This window comes from Schistocerca piceifrons, chromosome X (genome assembly GCF_021461385.2).
Source record: "Schistocerca piceifrons isolate TAMUIC-IGC-003096 chromosome X, iqSchPice1.1, whole genome shotgun sequence".
Lineage (NCBI taxonomy): Eukaryota > Metazoa > Arthropoda > Insecta > Orthoptera > Acrididae > Schistocerca > Schistocerca piceifrons.
The window spans coordinates 917708794-917731757 of record NC_060149.1 but is presented as its reverse complement, the minus strand read 5'-3'; positions in this window follow the sequence as shown (position 1 = coordinate 917731757).

Below are 22964 nucleotides of genomic sequence, written 5' to 3'. Positions count from 1 at the left end.
TTGATGTCGACAGGAGGCTGAATTCTATCTACCCACTCTGCACCATAAAACATACACATCTAAACCTCTTCCTCTCCGACTGATGTTTCTCAAGTGAGATACAGTCATAACTGAAATGAACCTACACGGTACGCTTATTGTCAAGACGAGGATTATTTCCAGTGAGTTAAAAATAAGTCTTACACCAAACATTACGAGTAAACTCTTCTTCTTTCCTTCCCAATGGTGGAGCGACTGATTGGGATTATTGGTTGACTGGAAGGTTTTCGTTTTTGCGCCCAGATACATATAAAGATAGTGATATAGATCGCAACAAGTGCATCGTGGAATTGATTCTTGACTTCAAAAATTCCTGCCGTCTTATGCGTTAGTCATGTTATTTTCTCTGACAACGGAAAAAATTATCTTCGGTTCACAATGAATGAACAGTGTAGCATTTTGTTATCACCGGTACATTATTCTTTTCGAGAATGTATAAACAAAACAGTATTGTGCATCAAGGGTAAACCGAATGAGGTTGTGTTGTTCGTAAGACTGGCCTTGTATAGCCCATGGGACGATGGAAGCTGTCTCCATCCGGTCTTCCTGATTTACGTTTCCCGTGTTTTCCCTAAATTACGTCAGGTAAATGCCGGATGATTTCTACTTCAAGGTCACGGCCGACTTCCTGCCACGGTCCTTGACAAACTAGACCTCTAAGTATGTAAATGCCTGTATATAGGAATTAGATCTTTTCTTTAAACTGTAATAACACACAATGTCCAATATCCTTGTAAAAGTGATCTGCGGAAGAATAAAAATACTGCTACTAGTAGTAGTATCAGCACTATTTCTACACTCTTGGTTTTAGTTTATTGTCAGAGCTCTCAGAGAACGTCGTCGAATACGTAGCACTGATGCGATAGAACTGCACAAGTATGAATTATGGTCCTGTCTCCGACAGCTACAGCGACGCCTAACAACCAGGATTGTCATCTAAAGGCTCAGAAGTGTGCAGTTATTTCGTCAGTAGATGATGTCATGAGGGTTCCGAGGTTGTATTATATGTTATACACTAATGAGTGTAGAATTTAATAACTGGTCATGGTGTGGTTTAGCTAACAGAATGCAAAGAAGTCCATTTCAAATACTGTTCCCCATATTTTCTGGCAGGTATTTCTAGCCGTTACAGTTTGGTTTCAACTTACGTTTGAGGAATTGACCGTCGAGCGTAAGGAATACAGTAGCTCTCAGATTTCTCTACTATTGTCGTGACGTTTACCAGCCATTTGTGCTGCATATTGAATAGAAATCAGTATCTTGGCGATATTTTGCTTCTGAACCGCTTTTAGAAAGGAAAATATGGCAGAAACGGAAGGGTAGTCAATTTGCTTGTAGAGGAACTTCTTAGATATTTTAGTAACAACAATACATTTTACAAGACTGCAGTGCAGATTTCTCGAAAAGTGTTACAGAACAGCGCACGTTTAATACAGCGGATGAACGATGTTCGGTCAACGATTTTAGGGTCCTAAAGGAAGAAAAGTTAGCGTTTCTCGCTCTGTCTGTATCGGGTTCACTGGAAATAGAGCACAGGCTTGGACCGGACAGAAACTGACAGGCAGTGGCCACGTTAACCGAACAATCCCTACAATTGTCTCAAGTGAGTCATGTATGTCGACGAAAGCCTGTAAGGGAGTTGAGCTCACTACCAAATTAGTGTACCGCTTCACTCTGTCTGTAGCGTCATAGGAAAGGCGAACCTATTAGTGGCACACATCTGTCTGTTGACCTGTGTTTTTTGTATTGCACGTATAGGCTCGGAGAAACTAATGCCTCCTCCCCTATTATGTCCGCAACGGTTTACGTGTGCATGAAACGAACACAGTATAAAAGCACATGACAAGCTAATCACTATCTACTCAAGAAAAAGTTAGTTTTCGTCCAGTGTTCATTACAGCTGTGAACTTCAAGTAGCCTGTCATTGGTGTGAAAGTTATCATGTGAGGAGAAAAGTGAATTCAATTCAGACCAGCGGATTGCGCCAAATAATCTTTGTGTATCACATTGTATTCTTTCAGCTTTCTCCAACCCATCTTTTTTTATTCTTTTGCAGTCCACCCTACTTCATTTTTTCCACATTACTGTTATAAAATAATGAAACTGTAGTACATTCTAAATACTACTGAAAACATGCAAAGTTTGAGTAAATAGGAAATCAAGTTTGTTTGCGTGACCAACATCCGTAGCAAGCACCGAAATATTAATTTTGTAAATAAAAATCGTCTTTTTTTGTAGCAAGAGAAAAAACGAAAATAGGAAATCATTTGCACGCTTCTCGTCAATGTCATACGCGTTGAATGCTACCGTTTCCCTGCTAGCGTATGAAGATAACTGTCACAATCAGTGTATAATAACATAAAAATACGCAGTTTCAATGTCTTCTGTAACTCATCTTCCTTGCTTCTGACCTCTTAATTTCCTTTTACTGTATCAGTGCGTTATATTGACTGAAAACGCCAGGATTCAAATACATTACGTGCACGTGAATTAATGCTGTTGCTCAAATTTATGTGTGAGTTGTTTTACTGACTCTTTGTCATTGGGAATTCAAGCATAGGACGTGCCATAGACGCACGGCACTACAGCAACTTACAACAGATACAAATTGAAAATAAAGTTAATAGAACATCGCGGTATGACGACGTCCCACAGATAAACAGGTTCGTTCACACCGCACGGGACATCAGTGTCACAGCATATTGCGTGGAGACACAAAGGCTGAACTTATTTTCTCAAACATCCATGTTGTGCACTCCAAGATTTGCCAGCTTTAGGACGTTGTAGCCCTGGCCCCGGGCCCATGTTTTCTGAAACTAAATCCAGCCAACTGAAGTCACGAATACCATTAGTCTTATACCAATACAGTCATTGTAGTAATAATTATTGTTGCTGGAGTTTTCGAAGAAACCAGGTAAGCTACAAATATTAAAGAAGAAAATTACTTACGAGCATTTGAAGAGTGGAAATGGAAAACTTTCTAAGTGCTATTTTTCCACAAACGCGTTTTCAGTGCTACTGTGCTTTCGGTATTTTGTTGCACGTCCCTAAACTTAATCTCGGCATCAAACCACGGAGAAAGTCTTTCAAACATGTGTTAGTAGATGGCGCGTTGTCTTTGAGCCAAACAGTGCTTCCCTCTTGCATTCCAAAATTTAAAAGATATGAGAAGTGATTTTTGTTTACTACAGTTCCACTATTTAAAAAAAAATCTAATGCTGTATTTCTGTACTTGTATTATCACAAACAAAATTTAGTGCCGCAGTACTAATGGCACTTGGACCAAAAACTTTCTTCCTGCTATCTAGTCGAAAACTGACATTTCTGAGGCCTTGATTTTTGCACAGAGTCCAAGCTGATTTTTGCAAAGAAGAAACTAGCAGTCAGCCACTGTTAATAATGCTATTTATTTACATAAATAGCACCATTACCGGTTTCGAAACGACAGTTCAGCTTCAGACGGCCGTTTACGTTCATATTAATTTTGTTGTTGTTTACATTAGTTGTTGGAATAAAAACAGGTATTAACTAATACAAACAATAACGGATATAATAGAAACGTGAACCGCCGTCAGAAGATGAACTTGTCAGTTCGAAATAAGTAACGGCGCTATTTGTGCAAATAAATAGCGTTATTGGCAGTGGCTGATTGCTGTTTTCTTCTTTTTTATTGGCACACACAACCAGTCAGCTTCCTGGTATGACACTTAGAACGTACTTAACAAAGTATATACACTAACGGAAAAAATCCCAACATCAAAAAATGATTAATGAGAGAAACGAAATTTCGGGAATAGATTTGTCTAGATAACATATTTGAGTGATAAAGGTTTCAAGATCATAGGTTAAAGTAAGCGAGAGAAAAGCTACTGCAAATTTGAAATGTTGGTACATAAACAACCGGTGTAATCGCCAGAATGTTGAACGTAACCATGTACATGTGCATGCATTTTGTTGTATAGGTGCCGCATGTCCGTTTGTGGGATGGAGTTGCATGCCTGTTGCACTTGGTCTGTCAGGAACGGTTAATGCGGGTTGTGGATGACATTGGATTTGTCGTCCGATCCTGCTAGGGGGAAAAAAACAAAAAAAAACGGAATGCTGTTCGTGAATGGCAGCATAACAAGTCGAATCACCAGGCTAACGTACAATTTTGCAGCCATGGTGCGTGGAATAACCACGAAAGTGCTGCTGCTGTCATACGAAGTCGCACCTCAGATCATTACTTCAGGTGTAGGTCGAAGGTCTCTAGCACGCAAACGGGTTGGTTGCAGACGCTCAAATGGGCTCCTTCGAACCAACACACGGCCATCACTGGATCCGAGGCAGAACCAGCTTTCATCAGAAAACACAACACACCTCCACTCTGCCCTCCAATGAGCTCTCGCTTGACACCACTGAAGTCGCAAACGGTAGTGGTTTGGGGTCAGTGGAACGTACACTACAGGGCGTCTGACTCGGAACTATCCTTGAAGTAACCGATTTCTAACAGTTCTTTGTGTCACTGTGGTGTCGAATGCTGGTCAAATTGCTGCTGCAGACGCAGTACGACGCCGAACACAATGGTCTTCCCTCTCGGTAGCACTACTTGGCCGCTCTTCGTGCAACCGTACCTGCCCGTGACCACCACTGCCGGCAATCTGCCTAGTCTTTCACTAATATCTCGTAGCCCTATTACACAATCTTGCTCAAACTCTGTGAGTTGCTGATAAAGGTGTCGCCGTCGTCTTCTTGACTAACATCAACTCACTACGTCTAGACGCTCACTACCACTACAGCGGGTATTTAAAGCCCTCTTATGCGACCTGCGCGAAATATGAATAAACGTCATCTTTCAGATGCAGAAACACGCCTATCAACCTTTGTTTTGTGCCGCATAACTTCTCCTTGCTGCTTGGATTTTTTCCGTCAGTGTTTTCTAATTTGTCTCTCTCTCTCTCTCTCTCTCTTTTTCTTTCTATTTTTTTTTTTTTTTTTTTTTTTTTTTTTTTTTTTGCGGCGGTGCGGCGAGCAGCATAATTATGTGGTGGTTCAAAGACTTCCAATTTTTTGGATACAATTAGATTATGAACAAACAGAGATACATTGTTTTTTCATTCGCCTCATAAAAGTCAGACTTGGCGCATAGAACGTTTTCCATTGGCGCTACTCATCCGTCCTTTGACAAAGCAACAGTCGCCAACAATGTATTCCATATCGCGTAAGCCATATTGGAATGACCTAAACATTCATCAACCTCAGTATAATCAGCTAATTGAGAGAACATTTGAGTGAATGTCCTCTTCACAACACTCATTTACGAGGGAACTTCGGAATGTAAGTTTCACATGTCATCCCACGCTAAGACCATTGCGCAACTAGGGTGGCGCATTGGCACAAGAAAGTACGTACATGTTCTGGGTTTACTGCGGACACAGTTTTTGTTGTGGTACGGATAACAAGTGCATCACAGTGTGAGAGTAAATTGGGGAGGGGGGGGGGGGGTAAATGTAAATGTATTCCTCAAAGGAAATACGCGTGACAATACGATTTTTGTGGGCAAAAGGTCAAAACTGTTCACAGATTCGCAGCGAAGTTTTGTCGATAGATTAACCAAATGTAATGTCACGACCAGCCGCAGTGAACTAGTGTCAATGATTAGATCGAGGTCACACAGAGGCGAGCGACGTTTATCGGGAAGGAAGACCATCGACGTTGGCCAGAGACAATTATGTACGGGCAGTAGAGGAACTGATTCGAAGCAGTCGCAGATTTTTCGACGATGTGGACGTTCATACAGCTGTTCCCCAATGGGTCCGTGACCGAGCAGCGAATTTCTATCGTCGAGGAATTTCACGACTAGTAGAGCGTTCCGACTGTTAATTGCAGAGACTTGTTGCCCATCTTGTGGAATAGTGATGTATCTTTCTCACTTTGAAGCGTAGTGCAGCATTCAATAAAAGTTAATTGGGATGCGAAAGTAATGTCTAATTTACTTCTTTAATTTCCCTGGTAATTCCGGGTTTGACCAAGAAAACAGGAGTTTGAGCTTCCTACTGGCAGAGGTTCACCCTCATCCACGGTGACCGCGGACGTGTGGCTCCACAACGAAGCAGTAGCGCCATCATCGAAGTGCCGCCTGTGTTGACTGCTTGGTTGATTTGGGGGAAGGGACCGAACAGCGAGGTCATCGGTCCCATCGGATTAGGGAGAGATGGGGAAGGAAGTCGGTCGCCTGTGTGCCTACGGATATGGTGCAGAGGAATACATAGTGAATCCACTGCGAAGATACAGAGGTTGGATAAAATGTACAAATACCGCGATAAATACACGATTGAACGTAAATACAGATGCTAGCCAAACCTGCAGGTTGTGCAGCACGAACGCGACCCGTTCAATGTCCTCAATACGTTGCAAATGTCAGTCATGGTCAGAATAGCATTCTGTGTAGTTCTGTGTGCATTGTGTCGGAGCTAATTGACTTGGAACAAGGGCAAATGGTTCATGCTTGTATGGTGGGTGCTTTCGTAGCCACGGTAGCTGGTGTTTGGTGTTTCGAGAGGCACCACAGCGAAGGTTTCCACCGCATACAGGAAAAGTGGGAAAATATCAGCCGCTGTCACAACGCGCTCGGAAGTGTGTGTCAAATGATCGTGACGGACGGCCACTGAAGAAGACTGTGACGAAAACTAAGACAGCAACAGGTGCAGAATTGTGTAGCACTTGCGAGCCATGTCAACACAAAAACAACGCGAACGGAGTTCCATAAACTGTGAATTTGCAGGACGAACTGGAATTCCAAAACCTCACATCAGTGAATCAAATGCCCATAACAGGAAGACGTCGTGCCGAAGCCATAAAACCTAGACTATGGAGGAATTCGAGAAAGTCATTTGGCCGGGTGAGTCTTGTGCGCACTGTTTCTAACTTCTGGCCCAGTTTACGTCCCAAGAGTGAAACATTGCGGGAGTTCGGTGATGATTTGGCAGCCACATCGCGGTTTACCGGGTGCCCCGTGGGTACTCTGCAAGGTAGCATTACTGCTGACGATTGTGTTGAGCATTCTGGCTGATTAGGTCCATCTCGTGGTACAATATTCGTTCTCCAGCAGTGATCCTGTGTTCCAAGACGACAAGGCCCCAGTCCACTCAGTTCGCATCGCCCAGGACTGGTTTTGTGAACGCAAGGAGGAATTGTCGCATTCTATGGGCACCACAGTCACCAGATCTCAATACTATTGAGCGTTTCTGGTATACTTTGGAGAGGAGGGCGCGTGATCGCTGTCCACCTCCATCGTCGTTACCAGAACAGTATAAGATTCTCTTGACAACTACACACACTCGTATTTATCCATTCCGAGCCGACTGGAAGTTATTTTGAATGCCAACGGTTTTCCTACACTGTATTAGGCACGATAATGTGTTGTGTTTTTAGTGTTTCCACATTTTTGTCACATCCTGTAACTGTCGACTACCATGAAAATTGTGGTTCTGTTGTAGATTGTATGAGTGTGTCTTTCTGTGTCTTAAAAACTGGCTCACCAAGCGCAAAAGTATTTCAGAAATTTCATTATTCTAAATTAATTATTTCTTGGTGTTGGGATTTTTTACGTCAGTGTAAATGCAGAGGTCAGATTCTTTTTTAAGATTATTACGTATAGTAAGCCTTGTGTTAATTCAAACTCTATTTCTATTTATTATTGTTTTATTTATACGTCAAGTTCCGTAGGACAAAATTGAGGAGCAGTTCTCCAAGGTTATCGAACATGTCAGTACATGAACTTACAACATAAAAGTAATAACATATAAAAATAAAATGTTTATGAACCCAAAAAAATCAATCCATAAGTTTAAGTAAACGCAATCAACAATACAACAAGAATCATCTTAATGTTTCAAGGAACTCCTGGACAGAATAGAAGGAGTGACCCATGACTAAATTCTTCAGTTTCTATTTGAAAGCGCGTGGATTACTGCTAAGACTGTTGAATTCGAGCGGTAGCTTACTGAAAATGGATGCAGCTGTATACTGCATACCTTTCTGAACAAGAGGTAAGGAAGTCCGATCCAAATGCAGGTTTGAATGCTGCTTATTCTTGGGAATCAGCTAATATTGTCAATAAGAAATGACAGTAAGGAATTAATATATTGAGAGGCCAATGTCAAAATACTCAGACACGTTAACAGGGGTCGACAAGAGGTTCGTGAACTTACACCAATTATTGCCCGAACCACCCATTTCCGAGCCAAACACATCCTTTTAGAATGCGAAGAGTTACCCTAAAATACAATACTATACGACATAAGCGAATAAAAATAAGCGAAGTAGACTAATTTTCGTGTCGGATAATCACTAACTTCAGATACCATTCGAATAGTAAAAATGGCAGCATTAAGTCTTCAAACAAGATCCTGAACGTGGACTTTCCACGACAGTTTACTACCTGTGTTAACACCTAGAAGTTTGACCTGGTCAGTTTCACTAATTATATGCCCATTCTGTGAAATCAATACATCAGGTATTGTTGATTTGTGTGTTAGAAACTGTAATAACTGAGCCTTACTGTGATTTAGCGTTAGTTTATTTTCTACAACCCATGAACTTAGGTAATGAACTGCACTATTTGAAACCGTGCCAGTGTTGCACACAACATCCTTTGCTACCAAGCTAGTGTCATCAGCAAACAGAAATATTTTAGAGTTACAAGTAATACTAGAGGGCAAATCATTTATATAAATAAGGAACAGGAGTGGTCCCAACACTGATCCCTGGGGCACCCCCCATTTAACCATCCCCCACTCAGACCCCACATCACAGCCATTCTCAACACTGTGAATAATGACCTTTTGCTATTTGTTGTTAAAGTAAGAGGTGAACCAATTGTGAGCAACTCCTCGTATTTTGTAATGGTCCAACTTATGGAGCAATATTTTGTGAACAACACAATCAAATGCCTCAGTTAAATCAAAAAATATGCTTAGGGTCCGAAACCTTTTGTTTAACCCGCCCAGTACCTCACAGAGAAAAGAATATAGCATTTTCAGTTGTTAGACGACTTTTAAAGCCGAACTGTACATTCGATAGCAAATCGTGTGACATAAAATGATCAATTATCCTTACATACACAGCCTTTTCAATAACCTTAGCAAACACTGATGGCATGTAAATAGGTCTAAAATTTTCGACGTTATCCTTTTCTCCCTTTTTATAAAGCTGCTTTACAACTAAATACTTTAATCATTCAGGAAACTGACCATTCCTAAAGGAAAAATTACAAATATGGCTAAATACAGGGCTAACAAGAGCAGCACGGTACTTTAATATTATGGTAGGCACTCTATCATATCCATGAGAGTCCTTAGTCTTCAGTAATTTAATTATTGACTCAATCTCTCCCTTGTCTGTATCACAGAGGAGTATTTCAGACATCAATCTCGGAAAGGCATTTGCCAAGAAAGTTATATGGTTCCCTGTAGAAACTAAATTTTTATTTAACTCACCGGCAATGCTCAGAAAATGACTTTTAAATAATGTACATATATCTGATTTATCAGTAACAGAAATATTTTTACTATGAACTGACTTTATATCGTCGACCTTGTGCTGCTGACTTCCTTCAAAATGACCATATGGTTTTAATTTTACCCTGTGAATTAGCTATTCTATTTGCATACCACATACTTTTTGCCTTCCTAATTTTTAAGCCCCTTACAGTACTGTTTGTAATGGGCTACTGTAGCTTGATTGTGACTACTTCCAACATTTTGATTTAATTCCCGCTTTGTTCTACATGATATCCTTATCCCACTAGTCAGCCACCCAGGTTGCCTATTACTGCTAGTACCCCGTTTAGAACGTTCTAATGGAAATCAACTCTCAAAGAGAATGAGAAATGTGTTAAGGAAAGCGTTGTATTTATCATCTATGTTATCGGCACTATAAACATTCTGCCACTCTCGTAGCTTGACAATGTTTGGAAAACTCTCTATTGCTGTTGGATTAACTTTCCTACATAGTTTGTAATTATATGTGACATTTGTTTGAGTACAAAAGCCTTTTAGTGTTAAAATTAGTGCATCATGGTCTGAAATGCCATTCACCCTTTTACTAACAGAATGTCCATTTAGTAATGACGAATGAATAAAAATAGTGTCTACTGCTGTGCTACTGTTCCCCTGCACTCTTGTTGGAATAAAACATAGTCTGTATTAGATCATATGAATTTAGGAGATCTACCAACATCCTTTTTATTGCACCATCATATACAAAATTTATATTGAAGTCTCCACATACAACTAATTTCTGGTACTTCCTATAAAGTGAATCAAGAAACCTCTCTAGCTTGAGCAGGAATGCTCCGAAGTCTGAGTTAGGGGACCTATAAACAACAATTAGAAGTTTAGTTTAACTAAATTCACAACATTCAAATATCTGTTCAGTGCAGTGCCATGATAGTCTATGGACTCAAATGGAATACTGTTTTTTTAAGTACATGACCACTCCCCCGCCCCACAAGGAACTTCTTGAAAAATAGCCAGCTAATTTTTATTTGTGGAACAAGCATTAATGTATGTATGTATGTATCCTGGGGAAGGAAGCCTCTGAGCTGTCAAATTACTTAAGTGATGCTCCAATATACCAATAATTTCAGACTCAACATATATAAGCAGTTCACTAACTTTACCTCTAATACCTCTTATATTTTGATGAAATATGCTAATTCCTTCTCTACTTGGAAACAAGATGTCCTCTGAAGGAGAGCCCTTCGTTACAGGGACTTCCTTTAAGCAGGTATACCTGTCAGTTGACTTCAGTCTAAAAAAGGTGCAGCTCTAACACCAACTACTATAGGAATTTTTCCTTGAGTGATCCCACCACCACCCACTACAATGTCACCTATAAGCTTTGCCAGCCTCCCCTTCAAATACCTATTGAGGTGCAGGCCACGCCTAGCGAAACCTGATCTACTGATGGACCTAAGTGGCACCACTGAAATGTGACCCATGCCCTCTTGCCATCAGTGCCTTCTCCAGCCCCATGCTAACGTGCCTAACAGCCGCATTAAGATGAGGCCGATCATGACACTGAAAAAGCTGTATGAAATGCACATTACTGCCACCAGTTTGAGTAGCTATCTTTACCAGGTCACCACCTACATCATATTCCCTGTCCCTATCAAGACTGTTCTCTGCTCCACCCACTATCACCATCTGATCCTCTTTCATAAAATTCCTACATAAATCCCCTATGCTGTCAGTCACCTGAGCCAACCCTGCACTACGCTTCACAATGCTGGTGACCTGGTACTCACTCCCCAACACTTTCTGCACTGCTGGTCCACACCTCTACCATGTGAACTACCTAGCAGCAGAACCTTCTTCTTCCTGTTAGACTTTGCAACTGACCTAGGCTTCCTAACTGCTGACAACTGCTGCATGTTCCCTACATCTACAGCTACAAGAGGCTCCTCTCCACTCAACTCTGACAGTTGATAAAACCTATTGCATATATGCAAAGTATAACTGTCTGAATACCTCCTCCCCCTCCTCCTCCTCCTCCTCCTCTGGTGTGTTTTTCATTTCTGGTTAGTTTTATTGTACAAGTACCTAGTTAATATGCTTGTGCACAGCTAACACAGTATGTCCTATCTCTGTCTACACTGAAGGGCCAAATCAACTGGTACACCTGCCTAATATCGTGTAGAGCCCCTGTGAGCACGCAGAAGTGCCGCTACATGACGTGGCATGGACTCCACGTATGTCTCGAGTAGTGTTGGAGGGAATTCACACCATGAATCCTACACGGCTGTCCATAAATCCATAAGAGTACGAGGGGGTGGAGACCTCTTCTGAACAGCATGCTGCAAGGGATTCCAGACATGTTCAATAATGTTCATGTCTGGAGAATTTGGTGGCAAGCGGAAATGTTTAAAATCAGAAGAGTGTTCCTGGAGCCATTCTGTAGCAATTCTGGTCGTGTGGGGTGTCGCATTGTCCTGCTGGAATTACCCAATTACGTCGGAATGCACAATAGACATGAATTGTTGCAGGTGATCAGACAGGATGCTTACTTACGTGTCACCTGTCAGAGTCTATATAGACGTGTACACGCCCCACATCATTACAGAGCCTCACCAGCTTGAACAGTCCCCCACTGACATTCATGAGGTTGTCTCCATAGTCATACACGTCCATCCACTCAATACAATTTGGAACGATATTTGTCCAACCAGGCAACATGTTTATAGTCATAAACAGTCCAATGTCGATGTTGACGGGCCCAGGCGAGGCGTAAAGCTTTGTATCAAGCAGTCATCAACGGTACAAGAGTGAGTCTTCGGCTCTGAAAGCCCGTATCAATGATGTTTCGTTGAGTGGTTCACATGCTGACACTTGTTGATGGCGTAGCATTGAAATCTGCAGCAATCTGCGGAAGGGTTGCACTTCTGTCACGCTGAATGACTCTCTTCAGTCGTCGTTGGTCCCGTTCTTGCAGGATCTTTTTTAGGCCGCAACGATTTCGGAGATTTGATGTTTTACCGGATTCCTGATATTCACGGTACACTCATGATACGATCGTACAGGAAAATTACCACTTCATCGCTACCTCGAAGATGCTGTGTCCCATCGCTCGTGCACCGCCAATAACATCACGTTCAAGCTCACTTAAATCTTGATAACATGCCATTGTAGCAACAGTAACCGATCTAACAACTGCGCCAGACACTTGTTGTCTTATGTAGGCGTTGCCGACCGTAGCGCCGTAGTCTGCCTGTTTACATATCTCTGTATTCGATAATGCATGCCAATACCGGTTTCTTTGGCGCTTCATTGTATACGAGGTGTGATTGGAAAGTTTTAAGTATGGATCCGCTACTGCTTACTGGTTTGGCGGGCATGTACACGGAGGGTCGGGAGTGAGTCATTGCCTTGTCCTTGAACGACCTCTGACAGGAAACTGCGTTTCCTTCATTCAATTCATTGTGGCAGCTGGTTGACTTCAGGCCTGTCAGGGCTTGTTGCCGGATTCTATCTGCCTGAAAATGCACGTGAAAACGGAGCAACGAGTTTGTGTGAAATTTTGTTTTAAAACCGGGAAATGAGCTTCTGAGACTTACGAACTATTAAAAACAGCTTTTGGAGATAATTGTACGAACCAATAAAATGTTTTTGTCTGGTTCAAAAGATTTAAAAATTGCTGCGAATCATTTGAAGATGAACCATGGTCTGGTCGTCCTTCCACCTCAAAAGCGAATGAAAATGTTGTGAAAGTTTGCGATTTAATGCGCTCAGGTCGTAGACTTACAATTAGTTAGATGGCTAACGAACTTAATTTAAGTTTCTATGCAGTTCAGTAAATTTTAACATAAGATCTGAGCATGCATCGAGTGTCCACAATTCATTCCAAAAGTGTTGTCAAGTGACCAGAGACAATACCGAGAACTAAAAATGACCCACATTTGTTAAATAGGGTAATTACAGGTGAGGAATCGTGGGTATATGGATATGACTCTGAACCCAAAGTGCAGTCTTCGCAGTGGAAGACTCTAGGTTCACCACAACCGAAAAAGCACGGCAAAGTCGGTCGAAAGTGAAGACAATGTTGGTGATGTTTTTCGATTCAACCGGTATTGTGCATCATGAATTTACCCCTGGAGGACAGACAATTAACCATGAATACTACGAATGTGTCCTTGTATCCTTGAGTTTTGCGTGAAAGGGTGCGGAAGAAAAGGCCTGCATTGTGGAAAGACAGGAGTTGGGTGCTACACCATGACAATGCTCCAGTTCATCGTGCCTTCTCCATCGTTGAATTTTTGACCAAATTCTAAATTTCTGTGCTTCCACAACCGCCATATTCCCCTGATTCTGCACCTGCGGACTTCTACCTGTTTCCTAAACTGAAATTTGCACTAAAAGGGAAGCGACGTGACTTCATGGAAGACATCCAGGCAAATACGGAGAGCGTCACTTCAGGATAAAAATTTCCGGGAATATTTCCAAAAGTGGACATACCGTTGGTGTTGGTGTGTTCAGTCAGAAGGGGACTATTTTGAAGGAGATGCATCACAGTAGCATGTAAGGACCACCACTGTACAATTAGAAGCCCATTCTTAAAACTTTCCAATCACACCTCGTATGATGCCCATTTCATCACTGAGCAATTGGTTGGTTTAGAAACACGTAAAGCTTGGGTTAGTGTAATGCCTGTGAACATGGACATGGAAAATTACATTTCATTTTCTAATAGGGTTAACACAAAGATCAAGCCACGGTTCCTGAATTCATTAAGATGTAGGCACCGCTTCAGAAACTTGCTGAATCTCCGCATCATGCTATGCATCTTACACGAGGTGCATATCTCAATGATGTAGAGTTTCAGCTTTTTTACGAAGAAGGGGGTATTCCCATACGAATACCTGGATTCGATGGAGTAACTCGGAGAAACCACACTGTCCAATATATCCAAATGGTTCAAATGGCTCTGAGCACTATGGGACTCAACTGCTGAGGTCATTAGTCCCCTAGAACTTAGAACTAGTTAAACCTAACTAACCTAAGGACATCACAAACATCCATGCCCGAGGCAGGATTCGAACCTGCGACCGTAGCGGTCTTGCGGTTCCAGACTGCAGCGCCTTTAACCGCACGGCCACTTCGGCCGGCTCCAATATATCCATCTTCTCCAGTAATCTTACATGTGATAGCACACAACCTGGAGTCTGCTTTTCACTACATTGCATCTGAGTTGTTATGTGTGACACAGTGGTCAAACTTTTGACCGATGTTGACATAATGCAGTACTTTGAGCACAGGATTGGAATGGGACTATCAGTCTATACATAGACACACCAAGGAAAACACCACGCTAAAGCTCAGTTAAACCTTGATAACCTGCCATTTTAGCAGCAGTGACCGATCCAACAACTGCGCCAGACACTTGTTGTCTAATACATTCGGTGATTCACGTTTTGTTGTTGAGTTATATGGACATATCTTGCAACAATGTCGACCTTCTGATGGATTTTGTGGATGTCTAGTGATGAAATCGCCAGATTAATTGACAGTGTCTCAACTGTGGCATATACACTGACGTGTTGCTTGTCTGTTAGTACCGACAACTCTACACAAAGCCAGCTCCTTTCTGTCGTTAAGTGAACGTCATCTGCCAATACGTTGGCCGTGGTGAGAGGTAATGCCTGAAATTTTGTATTCTCGGCACACTTTGACACGGTGACTTTCGGAATAATAAATTCCCTAACGATTTACGACATGGAATGTCCCTTGCGTGTAGCTCCAACTGCCATTCCGCTTTCAAAGTTCATTAATTCCCGTCGTGTCGCCATAATCACTTCGGAATACTTTTCACATGAACCACCTGAGTACAAATGACAGCTCCACCAATGCGACTGCCCTTTTCTACTATGTGACGCGATACTACCGCTATGGATATATGTGCATATCGCTCTTGTTGGAATAAAACATAGTCTGTATTAGATCATATGAATTTAGGAGATCTACCAACATCCTTTTTATTGCACCATCATATACAAAATTTATATTGAAGTCTCCACATACAACTAATTTCTGGTACTTCCTATAAAGTGAAATAGCTGCAGAAATCAGTGTGATATGTACGATGACGTATCCGTTAGGACAGTGCGGCGAAACTTCGAGTTAACGGGCTATGGCAGCAGACGGCTGATGCAAGTGCCGTTGCTAACAGCACGACATCGCCTGCAGCGGCTCTCCCGGGCTCATGACCATATCTGTAGGACACCAGACGACTCGAAAACCGTGGCCTGCTCAGATGAGTCTCGATTTCAGCTGTTAAGAGCTGATAGTGGGGTTCAACGAAGCCATGGACCCAAGGTGTCATCCAGGAACTGTGCGAGCTGATGGTGGCTGCATAAAGTTTTGGGTTTTGTTTACATGGAATGTACTGAGTCCTCTGGTCCCACTGAACCGATCATTGACTGGAAATGGTTATGCTCGGCTACTTAGAGATCATTTGCAGCCATTCGTGGACGTCTTGTTCCCAAAAAGGTGATGTCATGTCACTGCATCACAAGTTTTCGCGATTGCTTTGAAGAACATTCTGAACAACTCGAGCGCATGATTTGGCCATCTAGGCCGCCCGACATGAATCCCATTGAACATTTATGGGACAGAATCGAGAGGTCAATTCGTGCACAAAATCCTACACCGCCGGCAGTTTCGCAATTATGGAGACAGCATGGCTCAGTATCTGCTGGCGACCTCCAACCACTTGTTGAGTCCATGCCACGTCGAGTTTGTGCATTATGCCAAAACGAGGTCCGACATGATGATAGGAGGTATCTCATAACTTGTCACCTTAGTGTAATGCTGGTGAGGGATATGTCTTATAGATGGACCTGATGTACCCTGTTAGTTTGCATGATGCGTACAGCGATTTGTCTCTGCATCCAGAGCACCAGATTCAAAGAAACATTTTCTGCCCCAAGCTGTTGACAACATTAGGGAATAAATGTAGATTTGTAATTCATAACAGAAACTTGAGAACATGTATCAGTTTGCGGCTGCAACTGAGTACAGTCAACCGTGACACTGTCTTCCAGCAGAGTCTGTAGATGAAGTCATATTTGACGTGAATACGAAAAAGAGGGTTCCTGTGTCCAGTAGCTTTGAAAAAGATTTTTATAAATTGATGAACAATGCGAATTTTGGAAAAACAATGGAGAATCGTAAGACTCACGGGAAAATTCATTTAGCTAATAATTGGGATTGATATTCAATACTAAGAATTACTGAGATGTGGGACTTAGGGAAAGCAGGAAAAGATGTGGACAGGGCTTAATCAGTTACCGTTGGTTGCACAGTAAACAAATACACTTTATTTAAGGAAATAATTTTTTTTAAACAATTATTTTAAAAAAATTGACTGCAACACGAGCTACACTGATGGCTGAAGGCATTATTAAGAGAGAATTCAAAATATTTGTCGGCTGAAGACCACAAGCAATACTTCAGAACAACTAACTGCTCAAGGCCTGAATCACAAATGAGGAAGATATTACACATTAAAAATACCAAAGTAATTTTTAAACAATCTTTTTTAAAAAAATTGAGTGTAACACAAGCTACACTCACGGCTGAAGGCCTTATTAATAAAGAATTCAAATTATTTGTCAGCTGAAGGCCACAAGCAATAGGAGTAATTTAAACAAAATATTATTTTTAAACAATTGACACAATCAGACCAAATAAAAAAAGGGAGTGATCCACAGCCAGTGCTCCAAGGATCGACCTGAGAAAAGTCCACACAGCTGTGTAAGCGGTGAGACAGGCAGCCAAGAGCTATGCTCACCTAACAGGATGGCAACTCAAACTAGGGATAGTTTAAACGCCGATCAATCCTCTTACCAAATCCATGTAATGTGTGATAACCAGTACAATGATGGAATAATTGAAGCGAGGGCGAAGTGACAGACAGCACTGTGTCTTCAGAATCCGGTGTGTTTAAAACAGCGAAAGGCAGAAGGAACCACTATAACCGAGGTAGAAAAAAGAAATCACAATCAAGGAGGCTGTCGAACTACACGTCATGCCGGACAGCATCGACAAGACGAGGAAAAGTACACTGCTGCAAAAATATGCTAACCTCCAGGGCAGGTAGCTGGGGCGTTAGCGGCCACTAGGCAGTAAAATAGTGCTGGTTGCACTTCACCAAATAATAACACAAAATTCAAAAACTAATAACAGGCAGTAGAAGACGGCTAATAGATTCCGTCAACTCGTCACACTCCACTTGCTGTTTGTCTCACGGCGACCCCTGGAGCAGCAACGCACGAACAAACGGCGTGATTACAAAATGGCGGTTTCCCTATTGGGTTAAAGTTCACTCAACTGAACGTGCTCGGTCCGGTGGACAACGAGGCTGTGGTCCTAACAACTACAGCCCCTCTCTCTGGCATGCCACCAGCGGTCCTGGCATGTCCTCGCACTGCCGGACCTCTCCTCTGTCTTCCGACTCACCCGACCTGGAAGTCACTTCACGTCATTTATTGTCTCTGGGTGCGTACGGTTGAACGAAAGAATGAATTAAATGACTTGTCCGACCGCACCAGAAGCAACGCCGCGTTTCCCGTCAGCCGATGTAGATAATCCGGAGCAGTTGTTGAGAGCGCCCGCGGGCTGAACCTTAACTTCACGGCCTGGATCGTCCAGAGCGGTAACGCAGATATCGCTACAACGGCCGCGCCAAGTTCTTCGCAGGCGGAGGGGCGACCACGAAAAACAAAGTGCCACTTATCCGCCGCTCGCATTCCCCTCAGGACAATAGAAACTATCTCCCGTTCTGGCAAGTCGACTAACAAAGACAAGCTTGACTCTGTCCACATATTGAAGTAACTCCTCCTTATCTTGCTGCATCTGCCAAATATAACGATATTCTAGCTGTTTGCGAACTCCCATGGTCGATTTTTCATTAACCGCGCCAAGGAAAACCCCTCTGCCATGGCTCTGGATACGAGGCTCCTCAAGCCGCCTCTAGCTAACGGATACGACAGCGACAAAACTACTTGATGCGAAACGCCAAAGGCATCATGTGTTGCTCAAGGCGAACCGACAACCATAATAACTTTTCAATTTGCTTGTGTCGGTCTATCACTACTTCTGTGATGTCCCGAAAGAGATGCAGCAGAGGATTAGGCTATTTAGAAAACGCTGCGTCTAATCTCTCAGGAGACATAAGTGCATTATTCCCGGGCTGGCTCGCACACCCCCCTAAAGACAGCAAGTCCTGCTCTCCAGTTCTCTTCCCATCAAGCTCTAAACACGTAAACTTAAACTGCAATTCATTAATCAAGGACCCCAATTCACTGGTTGATTCCTTATAACGATCCTCTTACATTAATGTCCTTAAATCCTCTATCCGGTTGGTTAAATGTACTAACTGTGCCCGCACCCTGAGTAACTGACTGCCACTAGGTCGAGTGCCTTCCAAAATGTTATGGTGTCCTCAAGGCCCCTAACAGCCTTACACAAAAACTCAATGGCTTCTTCTGTCTCGCCCACAACATCCGGCGTGACGTTAACTGGCTGAAGAATGGTAGCACGCAAATGGGCGCAAAGTCCAGGACACTACCGTCAATAGGCTGGCGCCTTATTGCCAGCTCATAAATGAGGTGGTCCTTTCTCAACAGGCCAGACCTGGGGCACTGCCTGACCACCATTAGAATTGGTCCCTTAAACAAGCAAATAGCAAAGACAAATATCGTGTAACACTAACAGAGCTACAATTTGAACCAACAGCAACTGTAATGGCAATATTACAATCGTAGCCATGCTCTGCTACCACTGGGACGTGGGACTTAGGGAAACCAGGAAAAGGTGTGGACGGGGCCTAATCAGTTACCGTTGGTTGCACGGTAAATTTAAGGAAATAATTTTTTAAAAACAATCATTTTTAAAAAATTGACTGCAACATAAGATACACTGACGGCCGAAGGCCTTATTAAGACAGAATTCAAAATTATTTGTCAGATAAAGGCCACAAACAATACTTCAGACAATTAATGGCTGAAGGCCTGAATTACAAATGAGGAGGACAATTACATGCTAAAAATGCCAAAATAATTTTTAAAACAAACATTAAAAATTAACTGTAAGACAAGCTACACTGACGGCTGAAGGACTTATGAAGAGAGAATTCAAAATATTTGTTGGCTGAAGACCACAAGCAATACTTCAGAACAATTAACTTCTCAAGGCCTGAATCACAAATAAGGAAGATAATTACACATTAAAAATACCAAAATAACTTTTTAAACAATCTTTTCTTAAAAAAATTGAGTGTAACACAAGCTACACTCACGGCTGAAGGCCTTATTAATAAAGAATTCAAATTATTTGTCAGCTGAAGGCCACAAGCAATAGGAATAATTTAAACAAAATATTATTTTTAAACAATTGATCCACAGCCAGTGCTCCAAGGATCCACCTGAGAAAAGTCCATACAGCTGTGTAAGCGGTGAGACAGGCAGCCAAGAGTTATGCTCACCTAACAGGATGGCAACTCAAACTAGGGATAGTTTAAACGTTGATCAATTCTCTTACCAAATCCACGTAACGTGATAACCAGTACAATGTTGGAATAACTGAAGCGAGGGCGAAGTGACAGACAGCACTGCGTCTTCAGAATCCGGTCTCTCAAACATCAAAAGGCAGATGGAGCCACTATAACCGAGGTAGACAAAAGAAACCACAATCCACACTACAATCAAGGAGGCTGTCGAACTACGCGTCATGCCAGACAGAATCGGCAAGACGAGGAAAAGTACAATGAGGCGAAAATACGCTAACCTCCAGGGCAGGTAACTGGGGTGTTAGTGACCACTAGGCAGTAAAATACCGCTGGTTGCACTTAACCAAATAATAACACAAAATTGAAAAACTAATAACAGGCAGCAGAAGACGGTTAATAGATTCCATCAACTCGACATGCTCCACTTGTTGCTGTTCATCTCACGGCGACCCTCGAGCAGCAACACACGAACAAATGGCGTGATCACAAAATGGAGGTTTCACTACTGGATTAATGTTCACTGAACTCAACGTGCTGGGCCCGGTGGACAACGAGGCTGTGGCCCTCGCAAGTACGGCCCTTCGATCCGGCAATGCCTGCGTGCCGCCACCAGTCCCGGCATTTCCTTGCGCTGCCGGACCTCCTTGCTGCTCTGTCCCAACCAAACTCCCGATGCACCCGATCTGGAAAACACTTCTTGTCCTTCGAAAGATAGTACGGGTACTAGATATCGATAAACGCTGCTGCTGCCACTCGCAGACAGACAACGCCAGCAAACATAGTGGCGCCAGTAAACAGAAGAAGAAAACGAGATGCCACTATCCCTATTACATGATGCAAGCCTACCAATGGCACCAACACGAGCCGCACACTGCTCAATTACATACCATTCCAACTTTTAAATGGGGAGCTATCTTCAACAACGAATTTGTGAATCTGGAGCTGGCTAAGATTTCGATATAGTTTACGAAACCTGTTTATGTTGGTATGTGTGTATTAGACCTGTCAAAATTTCACATGTACCAGTCTGATTATGAATTTGGTAAAACTCATTTTAGAGACCCTAAGTTACTTATGTGGGTGCGGAAAGTTTCATTTAATGGATGAAGGACTGTGTTTAACAGCAGTGTCACGTTACCAGCCCAGTGCACTGGACATGAGCCGGCCGTGGTGGCCGTGCGGTTCTAGGCGCTTCAGTCGAGAACCCCGCGACTGCTACGGTCGCAGGTTCGAATCCTGCCTCGGGCATGGATGTGTGTGATGTCCTTAGGTTAGTTAGGTTTAAGTAGTTCTAAGTTCTAGGGGACTGATGACCTCAGCAGTTAAGTCCCATAGTTCTCAGAGCCATTTGAACCATTTGAACCACTGGACATGTCTGGATATGCAACTGACAATCCTTATGGCACAAAGGTGGCATACAGTAAGGTTATCAGCTTGATGAAAAACAAGGTGAATGGTTTGCAGTTTATGGAGCTTATGGATCTACAATCCAAAATGTATAAATATCATACACAAGCATGTGACTGTCTACAACACGTTAAGGGTGCGAGTCTTACTACTGAAGATTACCAGAACTACTTGCATAATGTCGCTGCTGCGTCATACATGGCGTGACAGGTTAAATTTCTAGCTAAGAGTCATATTGTTTATGCGGTTGAAGAACTAGGAATCGGTCTGTCACGTCATAACAGTAAGCACTTTATTTGTGATAACAGAATCTAAAACCAGTTGTATTCTCATTATTCAGACGTGTAAGTGACAGGGGGAATGAATTTACTTTGGGTGTTTGAGGTTTTATTTGCAGAACTGTATGAACCATTCATCATAGTGGATGTGGTGTAATGGTTATAAGTGAAGATTTTTTGTTGCTGACTGAGTATTGTGTACTGAACAATATTACATTGGTATTTATGTCATTTATAGTCTAGCGATTACAGCTAGTACAAGTCATCCATTAATGTTTATCTGCTCTGGGCAGCAGGTCAGGTTTTGATACGTGGATGTGTGAACGCAAAATGGTTGGTGTATGTTGACAAGGGTAATCCACTTAGTGTGAATGCAAAATGGTTGGTGTATGTTGACAAGGGTAATCCACTTAGTAGTGCAGTTATGGCTCTGACCACTATGGGACTTAACATCTGAGGTCATCAGTTCCCTAGAATTTAGAACTACTTAAACCTAACTAACCTAAGGACATCACACACATCCATGCCCTAGGGAAGAATCGAACCTGCGACCATAGGGGTCGCGCAGTTCCAGACTGAAGCGTCTAGAACCGCTCGGCCGCATGGGCCGGCTGGTGCAGTTATGAATGTGCAAAAAACATCAGGTAGAAGCTATGTGGCTTGTTTACCAGAACACTGTTTGACGCAGAGAAAAAACAGCTGACACACTGACATGAGTACATATAAAAATATTCACACTTACACCTGTCAAACTTCATGTAGATATAGGAAGCATAGAATGTATGCAAATTATTGTTGTTTTTTATGAAACTGTTCTGTATAGAATGCATACAATGTACAAATACACAATTTTTCTGAAATGTATGTGGATTATTCGTTTCTATAAGGCTATTGTATAAAAGCTTGCTTTCATATTTTTGATACGTTATGTATATTAATATTAATAGAGCAACACTATTTAAGCTGACTACATCTACAGTTTTTTAGTACACACTATAGATGCATGTAGTAGACTCCTCTTTGTGTATTAATTGTAGGTTACGTTTCCTTTTGCTGGTCACCCAGTTCAACTAGTTTCTAAGTATCAGTTATGGGAAACATGATATCATAATGAATTTTTTGACAACATGATGTTACAAGCTGTTGATGTTAGATGCTGCATAAATTTAGGTATAGTAAAATATCCATAAATGT